Here is a 17110-nt window from a genome sequence, read left to right as displayed (position 1 = left end):
GCACTCTGGGTAAGAGTGGCTCTAGCTCAGTACCTTGCACCGTGGCTACCCAGTTCCTATCGAAGCAAAATCCCTTCATATTCTCATGTCACTTATCTCACCTCTTCCATGCCACTCGGCACACATTCCTCAACTGCTAACCTTAGACTCATTCATTCGGTCTTCTTCCAGGACAAATTGCCATACAATCACACCAAAGGCAGGGCACCAGCAGGGGTATCCCCACCTTTAAGACCCTTAGTTCCTTCGAGGATGAGGCTGTGCAGCTCATGAGCACTCACTCAGCTCTTGTCATGGGAGTTGGTGAGATTGGTGGCATTTTTCCGGCGGCAGGTACACAGAATGCCCCAAAAAAACTGCTTTATAAAGTGTTGCCCAGCTGCTGAAATCAGTATTCAAAATCTCCAGATTCTTCTGCATCAGGAACTCCTCACTTCCACCTGTATCCACATTACGGCACCAGCTAACTCTACCAAAATACGTTTTTTAGTTTAACTGGGCAGTTTTTTGAGAGGCTTCCAACAGACCCTTTAAGGACCACTGCTTCGGCTGCTCAATGCTGGTTACAAATGGGTGAAGTGTTATTGGTGCATAGAACCCCCAATTTTAATTTTAAAATGTCGCCTACCGTCTGGAACAGTTGAGCACTCTTGACCTTCTCAGGACCCCAGCTAAGATAGTTATGGCTGGAGCGTCAGCCGAAATAGAAAGAAAGACTTGCATTTATAAAGGGCCTTTCACGACTACCAGATGTCTCAAAGTGCTTTACAGCCAATGAAATACTTTTGGAGTGTAGTCACTGTTGTAATGTGAGAAATGCGGCAGCCAATTTGCGCACGAGCAAATTCCTATAAGCAGCACTGTGATAATGACCAGATAAATCTGTTTTTTTTGTTATGGTGAATGAGGGATAAATATTGGCCAGGACACCTGGAATAACTCCCCTGCTCTTCTTTGAAATAGTGCTATGGGATCTTTTACATCCACCTGAGAGAGCAGACAAGGCCTCGGTTTACCATCTCATCTGAAAAACAGCACCTCCAACAATGCAGCACTCCCTCAGCACTGCACTGGAGTGTCAGCCTAAATTTTTTTAATGTGTTCAATTTCCTGGAGTGAGGACTTGAACTTACAACCGTCTGACTTAGAGGCAAGTATGCTACCCACTGAGCCACAGCTGACACTTACAAGGAAACAGGGGAGTAAGTTCCATTTTCAGGCTACTATCGACCCATTACCACAGAGTGGAGGCAGTTACAATTTACCCTGTGTGTCTAAAGTAGAAAGTATCCCTATATCTAGCGTCTGCCCTGATAGATGCACAGCTGGGTCAGGCCAAACCCCCTCGGATATTGACGATATGTTGAGTTCCTTTGCAGCCGCTTCCAGGCCACTTAGCCCTGACACCACAATTCTTCACTACTTTCCATGCGACTGGCATATCACAAGCCTTTTACATTCCTTCACCCCTCCCCTGGAGGTAACCACTCTTCTCTGGCTTTGTGCTTTCAGATGATAACTCAGATGACCAGGGGGTGATGGTGGAGAGGATGAGGAGGCAGAGGACACCTCTCTGGACGTGACAGAGGATCCAGCGGCCTCAGAGAGTGGGGCCAGCAGCTTTTTGGCGGAAGGTGTGGTTGGGGAGATAGAGGTGCGTGATGCTCCGGGACCCAGTGGCCTACAGCAATACTACGGGGAGGTGAAACCCCTAGTGGGGTGCCACAGGGATCAGTGCTGGGACCCCAACTATTTACAATCTATATTAACAACTTGGAAGAAGGGACTGAGTGTAACATAATCAAGTTTGCTGATGATACAAAGATGGGAGGAAAAGCAATGTGTGAGGAGGACACAAAAAATCTGCAAAAGGCCATAGACAGGCCAATTGAGTAGGCAAAAATTTGGCAGATGGAGTATAATGTTGGAAAGTGTGAGGTCATGCACTTAAGCAGAAAAAAAATCAAAGAGCAAGTTATTATTTAAATAGAGAAAGATTGCAAAGTGCTGTAGTACAGCGGGACCTGGGGGTATTTGTGCATGAAACACAAAAAGATAGTATGCAGGTACAGCAAGTGATCAGGAAGGCCAATGGTATCTTGGCCTTTATTGCAAAGGGGATGGAATATAAAAGCAGTGAAGTCTTACTACAGCTATATAAGGTATTGGTGAGGCCACGCCTGGAATACTGCGTGCAGTTTTGGTTTCCATATTTACGAAAGGATATACTTGCTTTGGAGGCAGCTCAGAGAAGGTTCACTAGGTTGATTCTGGGGATGAGGGGGTTGACTTATGAGGAAAAGTTGAGTAGGTTAGGCCTCTACTCATTGGAATTCAGAAGAATGAGAGGTGATCTTATCGAAACGTATAAGATTATGAGGGGGCTTGACATGGTGGATGCAGAGAGTATGGTTCCACGGATAGGGGAGACTAGAACTAGGGAGCATGATCTTAGAATAAGGGGTTGCCCATTTAAAACTGAAATGAGGAGAAATGTCTTCTCTCAGAGGGTTGTAAATCTGTGGAATTTGCTGCCTCAGAGAGCTGTGGAAGCTGGGACATTGAATAAATTTAAGACAGAAATAGACAGTTTCTTAAACGATAAGGTGTTATGGGGAACGGGCAGGAAAGTGGACCTGAATCCATGATCGGATCAGCCATGATCTTATTGAATGGCGGAGCAGGCTCGAGGGGCCGTATGGCCTACTCCTGTTCCTATTTCTTATGTTCTTATGTTTTTATGTTCTTATCTGTCTCCTGCCAATTCTGCTACGAGAGTTAGTCATTTGTTTTTCCATCCTAGTTAGCCACAATCCAACTGTGTGTGGGAACTGATGACGCTGCTACCAGTCCATTTTCTGAAGCTAATTATCCATTATTCTTTGGCCTTCCTCCTGTGTACCTTACCAACCTCCCGCTTCCATAGGGGATCTGCTTTTCATTCAGAATTGTTGTCATTCCTGTGTAAGGTACCTTTTGCAAGGCTCCGCTCCCTCCAGCACTTACGCTCGTTGAGGTTGGAGATTTGAAGAATCGGAGGTTGAGGCCAGTACCCATGAGTTGTGGCACTCCTGGTGCCGGGTCTGGAGCCTTATAAAATTTACTCTATACTCACTCTTCAACAAGAAGAATAAGGTAACGTCAGACCCAAAATTCCAAAACGCATGTCAGCAAATTCTATCAGATTCAGGAGATTAGCAAGTGACGTTGTTGAAGTACAAAATAAATTCAAGGGGTGACATTTTATCCAGTTGTATATATGTTATATAAAACAAAGGGAAAAAGCAAGGCTAGCTTAATTACTATTGGGGATGGAGAAATGAAACTTTATGTTATTGAAGTTTTGCCTGAAGTCAACTCATTCTCTTGGAAGATTTATGATGCATCCACACTGAGCAAAGTTGTACCGTTAATTTCCATAGGGATTCTCCTGGTCCTCCGCTGTAATTTTGGTAGATGATCCGTGGAAAGTCCCAAAGTTACGACTGACACTCAGAAAAACGCCCACAAAGAGAAAATACTTTGCTCTGACACTGCAGTTACAGTGCAAATATACTGAGTGAGTCAATAGAGTCTTTTTATCGAGTCATGGCCAATCATGGTAATGAAGTTGATGGGCCAAATGGCTTTGATTTATCTATTCTTTATGTCGTTACTACCCTTTCAATCAAGAACAGCTACAAATGAAACATAATAATGTCTCAAATAAAAAGAGAAAATGCTGGAAATTCTCAGTAGGTCAGGCAGCATCTGTGGAGAGAGTAACTGAGCTTAATGTTTCAGGTCGAAGATCTTTCATCAGAACTGGAAAAAGTTTAAACAAGGGCAGGGAAAGGGGGAGGGAAGGAAAGAACAAAAGGGAAGGTCTGTGATAGGGTGGAAGGCAGGAGAGATTAAATGACAAAAGTGAGGTTTGTGCAAAGAAAATATATTAATGTCTGCTCACATTGCCAAACTTTGAGAATACAGGGCTGATTCTTACAGGAGAAGCAGAGATCTGTTACACTCCAACCAGGTACAGCCACGCAAATAAAACATGAGGGGGAGAACCTGATATTTGCCAGGCAGGCACAAGGCCCAAGGTCCAAGGTCCTTGGAAGGGCATCTGGAAAGCCAAGGCCTTACACCCAGCCCTTCTCAGCTCACAGGACCTGAGAAGGGTAGGCACCAAGAAGATGGAGCCACAAAAAAGATAAGTAACTGCTCCTAACAAGTCCTGCGCACCACCTTTGGAGGTCCACTGGGCCCCAGAAGGATAATCTGGACATCAACTGCCCCGGGCTCCCTACTTCCCATCCATGAGATCCTGTTGAAATCTCCTCCCCGACCAAGCTCCCACCCGAGTGCTGGTGGATCCTTTGAGCTGATCGCCTGCCCAGCCAGTTGGCTCCTTATGTTCGTTTTGGGCAGTCCGCTGACCATCGGGTTGGAAATGAAGTCCAGGAGTTAAAATAACAGTGCCTCGAATTGGTGCCGTTGGATGGAGCGAGTTTGAGGCTCGCTCTGCCCTTTGCCCACCTGAATCCTGCTCCCAGTTAAAATCCACCCCATAAAAATATCAGTCTGTCTGTCTTCTCTCTCTGCTGAAATGATAATGCTGTCCTGTACTGAAGATTCTGAGGACTTTAATCATTTATGGAGATATAAAAGAATGACTGTTATTGATTAATACTGAACTGTCCATTAACTGAAGATGTTTCTGTTTTCCAGCAGACAGAAATCCAATAATTTATTTATTTTCTACATGCACTGGATATGATCATAAAAAAAAACTTTCAACAGTCTTTAGTAAACATTATTGACAAGCATATTATTGATGTTATGAAAATTGTTACGGTTATTTCTTATTTATAACCACATTTTAAAGAGTATTTGCTGGTAGAGACAGAGAATGTTTTGGCTCTTTATGCCCAGAAGATTGCAAATACTTAGGGCTGGACTTTCTGGTCCTTTGCTCTCCGGGTTTCGCCCCGGAGCAGCATGAAAGGCAGTGTTCAGGTCTCCTGCGTCCTGTCGTGATCCTCGGGTCCGGTTTTGCGGTGGCGCTGAGCAGCACCGCCCGGAAAAGCTGCACCGGGTGTGCAACGCCACTGGTTGTGAAACCGGCAGTACTTTGGACTTTTCCCCGATCCGTCCGCCCGGAAGTGCGCCCACAATGACTGCCTGGGAAATCAGTGCGATCCAGCCATGCCGGCAGCACAGAGGAAGGTAAAATACTCAAAAGTTAATGCTGAGTGTTTCTTCTCTGAATTGTTTTAACGATTCGTGTTGTGGTGGCATAGGCAATATTTTGGGAATGATTTTGTAGGGTTTTTTTTAAGGCCCCGGCACTTAAGTTCACTAGTTTCCCATCCTGGCGCCATGAAAAGTGTACAACGCCTCCCTTCGACACAGGGCCCAGATGTCAAAACTTCCTTACCAAAGCGCAAACTATTCCCGGCCGGTAACTTTCCCGACCCGCCTCCGTTTTCACCCCGAAAACAGTAAAGCCTAAAATCAAGCCTGAGCTTTTTTGACTACTTATTTAGTTTTGTCTGATAGTTTTCTCCTCATTTACTCTTTGTGATTATTGTTGGGATGCAACCCTCTGCCGTTTTGCCCAGGAAAAAAAACAGAAAGCATCATTAGACAGTCCCTCGGAATCGAGGAAGACTTGATTCCATTCCCAAAGTGAGTTCTTTGATGGCTGAACAGTCCGATATGAGAGCCACAGACCCTGTTACAGGTCGGACAGACATTCGTCAGGGGAAGGGGTCGACAGGGTTGGTTTGCCGCGCGCTGCTACCGCTGCCTGCGCCTGGCCTCTTCATGCTCTTTGCATTGAGAGTCGAAGTGCTCAACGCCCTCCCGGATGTACTTTCTCCACCTCGGGCGGTCTGCAGCCAGGGTCTCCCAGGTGTCAGTGGTGATGTCGCACTTTACCAGGTAGCCTTTGAGGGTGTCCTTATAATGTTTCTGTTGTGTATCTGGAAAGCATGCACTCCCATGTTCTGCCACCAGGGAGTGCATCCCCTGAAGTCCCAAGGGATCCCAGCATCCCTTGGAAGCACTGTATATAAGCCGGCCCCTAAGTCCTATTCCTCACTCTGGAGTGTCTTAATAAAGACTGAGGTCACTGTTACTTTAACCTCCCTGTGTGCAGTCTCTTTTCTGTTCGGAACATAATAACTGGTGACGAGTACACGAATCCAACGCAAAGATGCAGCAAACTTTGGGCATCCTGGAGAAGTTCTCAGAGGGTGATGACTGGGAAGCCTATGTCGAATGGCTAGACCAGTACTTTGTAGCCAATGAGCTGGACGGAGAAGGAAGCACTCCAAAAAGGAGAGCGGTCATCCACACAGTCTGCGGGGCACCGACCTACAGCCTCATGAAGAATCTTCTGGCTCCGGTGAAACCCACAGATGAGGAACTGTATACACTCGTTCGGGAGCATCTTAACCAGAGGGAGAACGTGCTGATGGCGCGGTATCGGTTCTACACGTGCCAGCGATCTGAAGGTCAGGAAGTGGCGAGCTACGTCGCCGAGCTAAGGCGACTTGCAGTACAATGTAAGTTTGATGGCTACCTGGAGCAGATGCTCAGAGACCTTTTTGTACTGGGCATTGGCCACGAGACCATCCTACGAAAACTTTTGACTGTCGAGACACTGACCCTCAGTAAGGCTATTGCGATAGCACAGGCGTTTATGTCCACAAGTGATAACACCAATTAATTAACTGGAACTGTGTTTGTGAGCAGAAATGTACAGGGCAGAAACCATGAGTCTGCAACTGCCAGCTGGCTTCAGGTGACCCAGATGACTCAGAGTTCCCAACAAAGGATGAATGCAAGGCAATTCACACCATGTTGGCGTTATGGAGGCTTCCATTCAGCCTATCCATGCCGCTTCAAAGGGTATGTTTGCAAGAGCTGTGGAACAATGGGGCACTTCCAACGAGCTTGCAGATGAGCTACAAGCTCTGCAAAACCTGCTAACCACCACGTGGCAGAGGAAGATCGGTCCATGGTGGATCAAAGCAATTTTGAGCTTCAGAGAGAGGAGGCAGATGCTGAAGTACACAGGGTGCATACATTTTCGACGGAATGTCCACCAAAAATGCTAAATGTAAAATTGAATGGCTTACCCATAGCCATGGAACTGGACACTGGCGCTAGTCAATCCATCATGAGTAAAAAGATGTTTGAGAGACTGTGGTGCAACAAGACGCTCAGACCAGCCCTGAGGCCCATCTACACGAAACTGAGAACATACACCAGAGAGCTTATCACTGTCCTGGGTAGCGCCGTGGTCAAGGTCACCTACGAGGGCACGGTGCACGAACTGCCACTCTGGATTGTCCCGGGCAATGGCCCCACACTGCTTGGAAGGAGCTGGCTAGGCAAAATACACTAGAACTGGAATGACATCCGAGCGCTATCACATGTCGATGAGGCCTCATGTACCCAGGTTCTTAACAAATTTCCTTCCCTTTTTGAGCCAGGCATTGGAAACTTTTCCGGGACGAAGGTACGGATCCACTTGGTCCCAGAGGCACGACCCATTCACCACAAGGTGCGAGCGTAATCTCACATGATGAGGGAGAGAGTGGAAATCGAGCTGGACAGGCTGCAACGCGACGGCATTATCTCCCCAGTGGAATTCAGTGAGTGGGCCAGCTCGATTGTTCCAGTACTCAAAAGTGATGGCACGGTCAGGATTTGCGGCGATTATAAAGCAACTATTAATCGTTTCTCGCTACAGGACCAATACCCGCTACCTAAGGCAGATGACCTATTTGCGAAGCTGGCAGGAGACAAGACGTTTACCAAGCTGGATCTGACTTTGGCCGACATGATGCAGGAGCTGGAGGAGTCTTCGAAGGGCCTCACCTGCATCAACACGCACAAGGGACTGTTCATCGACAACAGATGCCCGTTTGGAATTCGGTCGGCTGCAGCAATCTTCCAGAGAAACATGGAGACCCAACTCAAATCGGTACCACACACGGTGATTTTTCAGGATGACATATTGGTCACGGGTTGGGACACCGTTGAGCACCTACAAAACCTGGAGGAGGTCCTCCAGCGACTGGATCACCTAGGTTTGTGACTGAAGATGTCGAAATGCGTCTTCATGGCAACAGAAGTAGAGTTTTTGGGGAGAAAGATTGCGGCAGATGGCATTCGGCCCACAGACGCCAAGACAGAGGCTATTAGGAACGTGCCCAGGCCACAGAACGTCACGGAGCTGCGGTCGTTCCTGGGGCTCCTCAACTATTTTGGTAACTTCCTATTGGGGTTAAGCACCCTCTTAGGGCCCCTACATGTGTTATTGTGTAAAGGTGAGAACTGGGTATGGGGAAAAAAACAAGTAATTGCTTTTGAGAAAGCCAGAAATATTTTATGCTCCAACAAGCTGCTTGTATTGTATAACCCGTGTAAAAGACTTGTGCTTGCATGTGATGCGTCATCACATGGAGTCGGGTGTGTATTACAACAAGCTAACGTTGCTGGGAAGTTGCAACCTGTCGCCTTTGCCTCCAGGAGCTTGTCTAAGGCCGAGAGGGCCTACAGCATGATTGAGATAGAGCATTCGGGGTAAAGAAAATGCATCAGTAAAATGCCTCAAATTTGAGCTGGAAACCGATCACAAGCCCCTCATATCCCTGTTCACTGAAAACAAAGGGATAAATTCAAATGCCTCAGCCCACATACAAAGGTGGGCACTCGCGCTATCAGCTTATAACTATACCATCCGCCACAGGCCAGGTACCGAGAACTGTGCGGATGCTCTCAGTCGTCTACCATTGCCCACCACGGGGGTGAAAATGGCGCAGCCTGCAAACTTGTTGATGGTGGCGCAGCCTGCAGACTTGTTGATAGTCATGGAAGCATTTGAAAATGATAAATCACCTGTCACGGCCCGCCAGATTAGGACTTGGACCAGCCAAGATCCTCTGCTGTCCTGAGTCAAAAACTGTGTACTGCATGGGAGCTGGGCCAGCATCCCCGTTGAAATGCAAGAGCTAATCAAGCCGTTCCAGCGGCGAAAGAACGAGCTGTCCATTCAGGCAGACTGCCTGTTGTGGGGTAACCGCATAGTGCTACCCAAAAAGGGCAGGGAGACGTTCATCTCGGATCTCCACAGCACACACCTGGGAATAGTATTGATGAAAGCGATAGCCAGATCCCACGTGTGGTGGCCCGGTATCGACTCTGACTTAGCGTCCTGTGCCCGGCAATGCAGCGTGTGTGCTCAGTTGAGCAATGCGCCCAGAGTGGCACCACTAAGTTTGTGGTCCTCGCCCTCCAGACCATGGTCGAGGATTCAGGTCGACTATATGGGCCCATTTCTCGGTAAAATGTTCCTGGTGGTGGATGCTTTTTCAAAATGGATTGAATGTGAAATAATGTTGGGAAGCATCGCCACCGCCACTGTTGAAAGCCTGAGGGCCATGTTTGCCACCCACGGCCTGCCTGACATACTGGTCAGTGACAACGGGCCATGTTTCACCAGTGCCGAATTTAAAGAATTCATGCCCCGCAATGGGATCAAACATGTCACCTCGGCCCCGTTTAAACCAGCCTCCAATGGGCAGGCAGAGCGGGCAGTACAAACAATCAAACAGAACCTTAAACGAGTCACAGAAGGCTCACTCCAAGCCCGCCTGTTCCGAGTACTGCTCAGCTACCGCACGAGACCCCACTTGCTCACAGGGGTGCCCCGGCTGAGCTACTCATGAAAAGGACACTTAAAACCAGACTCTCGCTGGTTCACCTCAACCTGCATGATCAGGTAGAGAGCAGGCGGCAGCAACAAAATGTAAACGATGGTCGCGCCACTGTGTCATGGGAAATTGATTTGAATGACCCTATGTATGTGCTAAACTATGGACATGGTCCCAAGTGTATCGCGGGCACGATGAAAGCTAAAGAAGGGATTAGGGTGTTTGTAGTCAAACTAGACAATGGACAAATTTGCAGAAAGCACCTGGACCAAACAAGGCTGCAGTTCACAGACTGCCCTGAACAACCCACAGCAGACACCACCTTTTTCGAGCCCACAATACACACCCATCGGATCAACGACACCACCCTGGACCAGGAAATTGAACCCATCATTCCCAACAACCCAGCAAGGCCAGGCTCACCCAGCAGCCCTGCAGGGCCAACAACAGGCCAGCCCAGCGAGGGCACAGCCAACACACCAGAACAGACATTTGTACCGAGGTGGTCCACCAGGGAAAGAAAGGCTCCCGACCGCCTCACCTTGTAAATAGTTTTCACTTTGCCTTTGGCAGGGAGTGATGTTGTATACCTGTAAAGCATGCACTCCCATGTTCCGCCACCAGGGAGCTTATCCCCTGAAGTGCCAAGGGATCCCAGCATCCTTTGGGAGCACTGTATATAAGCCGGCCCCTGAGGCCTGTTCCTCACTCTGGAGTGTCTTAATAAAGACTGAGGTCACTGTTACTTTAACCTCCGTGTGCAGTCTCATCTGTATTTGGAACATAATAATTTTCGCTGTCCTCCTTTGGCTTATTTACCATTTCAAATGCCGAAACTTCCTCACCAAAGCGCAAACTATTCCCTGCCGGTAACTTTCCCGACCCGCCTCCGTTTTCACCCCGAAAACAGCAAAGGCTAAAATCCAGCCTGAGCTTTTTTGACTACTCATGTATTTTTGTCTTATAGTTTTCTCCTTATTTACTCTTTGTGATTCTTGCTGGGATGCAACCCACTGCCGTTTTGCCCAGGAAAAGAAAATAGAAAGGGTTGCATTTATATAGCATTTTTATCATGTCCCCACACAGTGCAGTAACGGTTGTTTTGTACGCAGCAACATTCCACTGATAGTAGTTGCTGAATGAGCAGTGAATTTGTTCTTGCTGGCGTTGCATGAGAGATGAATGTTGTTCTTCAAATAGGACCATGGGATCATTAACGTCTAGTTGAACCATGGAACTGGCAGACAGGGCCTCAAGTCAATATGTTTAGCTGAAGGAAGGCACCTCTGAGAAGGCAGCACTTCCTTCATACTACACTGGAATGTCAGATTAGATGCTCAAGTCTTGTAGGGGCGACCAATTTAAATTTGGGCATGGGTAGAAAACTGGCTGTTGTAGCATCAACCTCAGTGGAAGGGAAAGTCAAGTGTGGTGTCTAATGGGCGGCTGATCCACAAGTAACTGCTACACACCCCTGCCCAAAGTGAAACTTATCCCCTGGAGTTGGGTTTGAACCCACACTTTCTGACTCAAGGTGAGTGTGCTACCAACTAAGCCAAGCTGATATTCACCCATTTTTATTCTTCATATATGACACTATGTAGTCATCAGGGTTTTTAACCGTGGAACCAGATCCTGTCCTCACTGGACATCTGCACATATTTTCCAGCGGGATCCATAGGATTGTGATCAAGAGTGAGAACGCTGGTTAAATTTTTCCCTCACCATATCGTCATCATCATCATAGGCAGTCTCTCGAAATCGAGGAAGACTTGCTTCCACTCTAAAAGTGAGTTCTCAGGTGACTGTACAGTCCAATACGGGAATTACAGTCTCTGTCACAGGTGGAACAGATAGTCATTGAAGGAAAGAGTGGGTGGGAGTCTAGTTTTCTGCACGCTCCTTCCGCTGCCTGCACTTGTTTTCTGCATGCTCTTGGCGACTAGACTTGAGGTGCTCAGCGTCCTCCCAGATGCTCTTCCTCCATACATAAGAACATAAGAACATAAGAATTAGGAACAGGAGTAGGCCATCTAGCCCCTCGAGCCTGCTCCGCCACTCAACAAGATCATGGCTGATCTGGCCGTGGATTCAGCTCCACTTGCCCGCCCGCTCCCCGTAACCCTTAATTCCCTTATTGATTAAAAATCTATCTATCTGTGATTTGAATACATTCAATGAGCTAGCCTCAACTGATTCCCTGGGCAGAGAATTCCACAGATTCACAACCTTCTGGTTTTAAATTGGCTCGCCTGTATTTTGAGGCTGTGCCCCCTAGTTCTAGTCTCCCCAACCAGTGGAAACAACCTCTCTGCCTCTATCTTGTCTATCCCTTTCATTATTTTAAATGTTTCTCTAAGATCACCCCTCATCCTTCTGAACTCCAACGAGTAAAGACCAAGTCTATTCAATCTATCATCATAAGGCAACACCCTCATCTCTGGAATCAGCCTAGTGAATCGTCTCTGTACCCCCTCCAAAGCTAGTATATCCTTCCTTAAGTAAGGTGACCAAAACTGCACGCAATACTCCAGGTGCGGCCTCACCAATACCCTGTACAGTTGCAGCAGGACCTCCCTGCTTTTGTACTCCATCCCTCTCGCAATGAAGGCCAACATTCCATTTGCCTTCCTGATTACCTGCTGCACCTGCAAACTAACTTTTTGGGATTCATGCACAAGGACCCCCAGGTCCCTCTGCACTGCAGCATGTTGTAATTTCTCCCCATTCAAATAATATTTACTGTGTTTTTTCCAAGGTGGATGACCTCACATTTTCTGACATTGTATTCCATCTGCCAAACCTTAGCCCATTCGCTTAACCAATCGAAATCTCTTTGCAGCCTCTGTGTGTCCTCTACACAACCCGCTTTCCCACTAGTCTTTGTGTCATCTGCAAATTTTGTTGCACTACACTCTGTCCCTTCTTCCAGGTCATCTATGTATACTGTAAACAGTTGTGGTCCCAGCACCGATCCCTGTGGCACACCACTAACCACCGATTTCCAACCCGAAAAGGACCCATTTATCCCGACTCTCTGCTTTCTGTTAGCCAGCCAATTCTCGATCCATGCTAATACATTTCCACTGACTCCGTGTACACTTTTGTGTGGCACCTTATCGAATGCCTTTTGAAAATCTAAATACACCACATCCATTGGTACACCTCTATCCACCATGCTCGTTATATCCACAAAGAATTCCAGTAAATTAGTTAAACATGATTTCCCCTTCATGAATCCATGCTGCGTCTGCTTGATTGCACTATTCCTATCTAGATGTCCCGCTATTTCTTCCTTAATGATAGCTTCAAGCATTTTCCCACCACAACAGATGTTAAACTAACCGGCCGAAAGTCACCTGCCTTTTGTCTGCCCCCTTTTTTAAACAGAGGCGTTACATTAGCTGCTTTCCAATCCGATGGTATCTCCCCAGAGTCCAGAAAATGTTGGTAGATTATAACAAATGCATCTGCTATAACTTCCGCCATCTCTTTTAATACCCTGAGATGCATTTCATCAGGACCAGGGGACTTGACTACCTCGAGTCCCATTAGCCTGTCCAGCACTACACCCCTAGTGATAATGATTGTCTCAAGGTCCCCCCTTCCCACATTCCTGTGACCAGCAATTTTTGGCATGGTTTTTGTGTCTTCCACTGTGAAGACCGAAGCAAAATAATTGTTTAAGGTCTCAGCCATTTCCACATTTCTCATTATTAAATCCCCCTTCTCATCTTCTAAGGGACCAACATTTACTTTAGTCACTCTTTTCCGTTTTATATATCGGTAAAAGCTTTTACTCTCTGTTTTTATGTTTTGCGCAAGTTTACTTTCGTAATCTATCTTTCCTTTCTTTATTGTTTTCTTCGTCATTCTTTGCTGTCGTTTAAAATTTTCCCAATCTTCTAGTTTCCCACTAACCTTGGCCACCTTATGCGCATTGGTTTTTAATTTGATACTCTCCTTTATTTCCTTGGTTATCCATGGCTGGTTATCCCTTCTCTTACCGCCCTTCTTTTTCACTGGAATATATTTTTGTTGAGCACTATGAAAGAGCTCCTTAAAAGTCCTCCACTGTTCCTCAATTGTGCCACCGTTTAGTCTGTGTTTCCAGTCTACTTTAGCCAACTCTGCCCTCATCCCACTGTAGTCCCCTTTGTTTAAGCATAGTACGCTTATTTGAGACACTACTTCCTCACCCTCAATCTGTATTACAAATTCAACCATACTGTGATCACTCATTCCAAGAGGATCTTTTACGAGGAGATCGTTTACTATTCCTGTCTCATTACACAGGACCAGATCCAAGATAGCTTGCTCCCTTGTAGGTTCTGTAACATACTGTTCTAAGAAACAATCCCGTATGCATTCTATGAATTCCTCCTCAAGGCTACCCCGTGCTATTTGATTTGACCAATCGATATGTAGGTTAAAATCCCCCATGATTACTGCCGTTCTTTTTTCACATGCCTCTATTATTCTCTTGATTATTGTCCGCCCCACCGTGAAGTTATTATTTGGGGACCTATAAACTACGCCCACCAGTGACTTTTTCCCCTTACTATCTTTAATCTCCACCCACAATAATTCAACATTTTGTTCATGAGAGCCAATATCGTCTCCAATTAGGGCAATCTTTGGCCAGGGATTCCCAGGTGTCGGTGGGGATGTTGCACTTTATCAAGGAGACTTTGAGGGTGTCTTTGAAACATTTCCTCTGCCCACCTGGGGCTCGCTTGCCATGTAGGAGTTCCGAGTAGAACACTTGCTTTGAGAATCTTGTGTCGGGCATGCGGACAATGTGGCCCGCGCAACAGAGCTGGTCGAATGTGGTCAGTGCTTCGAGTACCAGGGGTACTAATAGTATTCTGATACCCCAATTGCTGCCCTGATATCAGATAATTCAGCACAAACTGGGGATCAAACTTGAGATACACTATATCTATAAGCCTCATTGCCATGTTTACCTGTTTAGTTAAATAGTCTATATGCCTTAGTGCACTTACCTGTGAAAGCACCACTGGTCAGGATGGCAGGGGGGTGAGGGAAATGCAGGAACATTTGTGCCAGGCAAAACTCCAGCCACTGGAGAAATCGCCCCTTAGTCCCCGTTGACTTTAACCTTACTTGGGCTCCTCGGTTCCACACTTGCTCGAATACTGCCTTGATGTCAAGGACAGTCGCTCTTACCTCACTTCCAGAATTCAGCTCTTCGGTCCATGGTTGGATGAAGGCTGTAATGAGGTCTGGAGTCGAGTGGTCCTGGCAGAACCCAAACTGACCATCGGTGAGCAGGTTATTGGTGAGTAAGTGCCGCTTGTTATTGATGAACAGGCTGATAGTCAATAAGCTGATCGGGTTGGATTGGTCCTGCTTTTTGTGGATTCGACATACCAAGGTAATTTTTCACATTGTCGGGTAGATGCCAGTAGTGTAGCTGTACCGGAACAGCTTAACTCAGAACATGTGTTCATCACTGCTGCTAGGATGTTTTCAGGCCCCGTAGCCTTCGCTCTATCTAGTGTAGTCAGCTGGTTCTTGATGTCACGAAGGTCTGAAGACCGGTACCTGTGATGGTGGAAGCCTCAGGAATAGGCCAAAAAAGGATTATCCACTCAACATTTCTGCCTTCAGATGGTTGCAAAGGCTTCAGCCTAGTCTTTTGCATTCACCAGCTGGGCTGTGCCATCGTTGAGAATTGGGATGTTCATGAAGTCTCCTTCTCCTGTTACTTGCGCAATTGTCGACCACCAGTCGTGACTAGATGTGGTTAGATGGGATCTCTGAGCGCTGACTATAGCATGCTGCTTCCACTGTTTAGCATGCATGAAGCCCTGTGTTGTAGCTTCACCCGTTGACGTCAACCTTACTTCGACTCCTCGGTTCCACACTTGCTCGAACGCTGCCTCGATGTCAAGGACAGTCACTCTTCCGTCACTTCTGGAATTCAGCTCTTCGGTCCATGTTTGGCACCTCATTTTAAGGTATGCCTGCTTCTGTTCCCAGCATGTTGTTCCATATTTTTAGTTGAACAATGGTTGGTCACATAGTTTCATGGTGAAGAAGGAAATAAGAATAAAAACTATGAGGTTACAATTAGTGATATACAATTCTGCTGGTGGTGATGGTGCACAGCATCTCATGGATGTCCAGTTTTGAAATGCGATATCAGTTTTTGATTAGCACGGTGGTAGTGCTACATGACATAATGAAGGGTATCTTTCATGTGAAGAAGGGATTTGGTTTCTACATGGATTGTGCAATGGTGCCTCCTACCAATGCTGTCATGGACAGACACATCTGAAATAGATTGGTGAGTCAAGTAGGCGAAGTAGGTTATTCCCTCGTGTTGGTTCTGTTACCACCTCCAACGAGTAAAGACCCAGTCTACTCAATCTATCATCATAAGGTAAACCCCTCATCTCCGGAATCAGCCTAGTGAATCGCCTCTGTATCCCCTCCAAAGCTAGTATATCCTTCCTTAAGTAAGGTGACCAAAACTGCACGCAGTACTCCAGGTGCGGCCTCACCAATACCCTGTACAGTTGCAGCATGACATCCCTACTTTTATACTCCATCCCTCTCGCAATGAAGGCCAACATTCCATTCGTCTTCCTGATTACCTGCTGCACCTGCAAAATAACTTTTTGGGATTCATGCACAAGGACCCCCAGGTCCCTCTGCACCGCAGCATGTTGTAATTTCTCCCCATTCAAATAATGTTCCCTTTTACTGTTTTTTTTTCCAAGGTGGATGACCTCACATTTTCCGACATTGTATTCCATCTGCCAAACCTTAGCCCATTCGCTTAACCTATCTAAATCTCTTGGCAGCCTCTCTGTGTCCTCTACACAACCCGCTTTCCCACTAATCTTTGTATCATCTGCAAATTTTGTTACGCTACACTCTGTCCCCTCTTCCAGGTCATCTATGTATATTGTAAACAGTTGTGGTCCCAGCACCGATCCCTGTGGCACACCACTAACCACCGATTTCCAAGCCGAAAAGGACCTATTTATCCCGACTCTCTGCTTTCTGTTCGCCAGCCAATTCTCGATCCATGCTAATACATTTCCTCTGACTCCGCGTACCTTTATCTTCTGCAGTAACCGTTTGTGTGGCACCTTATTGAATACCTTTTGGAAATCTAAATACACCACATCCATCGGTACACCTCTATCCACCATGCTCGTTATATCCTCAAAGAATTCCAGTAAATTAGTTAAACATGATTTTCCCTTCATGAATCCATGTTGCGTCTGCTTGATTGCACTATTCCTATCAAGATGTCCCGCTATTTCTTCCTTAATGATAGCTTCAAGCATTTTCCCCACAACAGATGTTAAACTAATCGGCCTATAGTTACCTGCCTTTTGTCTGCCCCCTTTTTTAAACAGAGG

The sequence above is a fragment of the Pristiophorus japonicus genome, chromosome 1 (genome assembly GCF_044704955.1).
Source record: "Pristiophorus japonicus isolate sPriJap1 chromosome 1, sPriJap1.hap1, whole genome shotgun sequence".
In the NCBI taxonomy this organism is placed as follows: Eukaryota; Metazoa; Chordata; class Chondrichthyes; family Pristiophoridae; genus Pristiophorus; species Pristiophorus japonicus.
The sequence above is the reverse complement of the archived record's forward strand: the minus strand, read 5'-3'. Positions refer to the sequence as shown.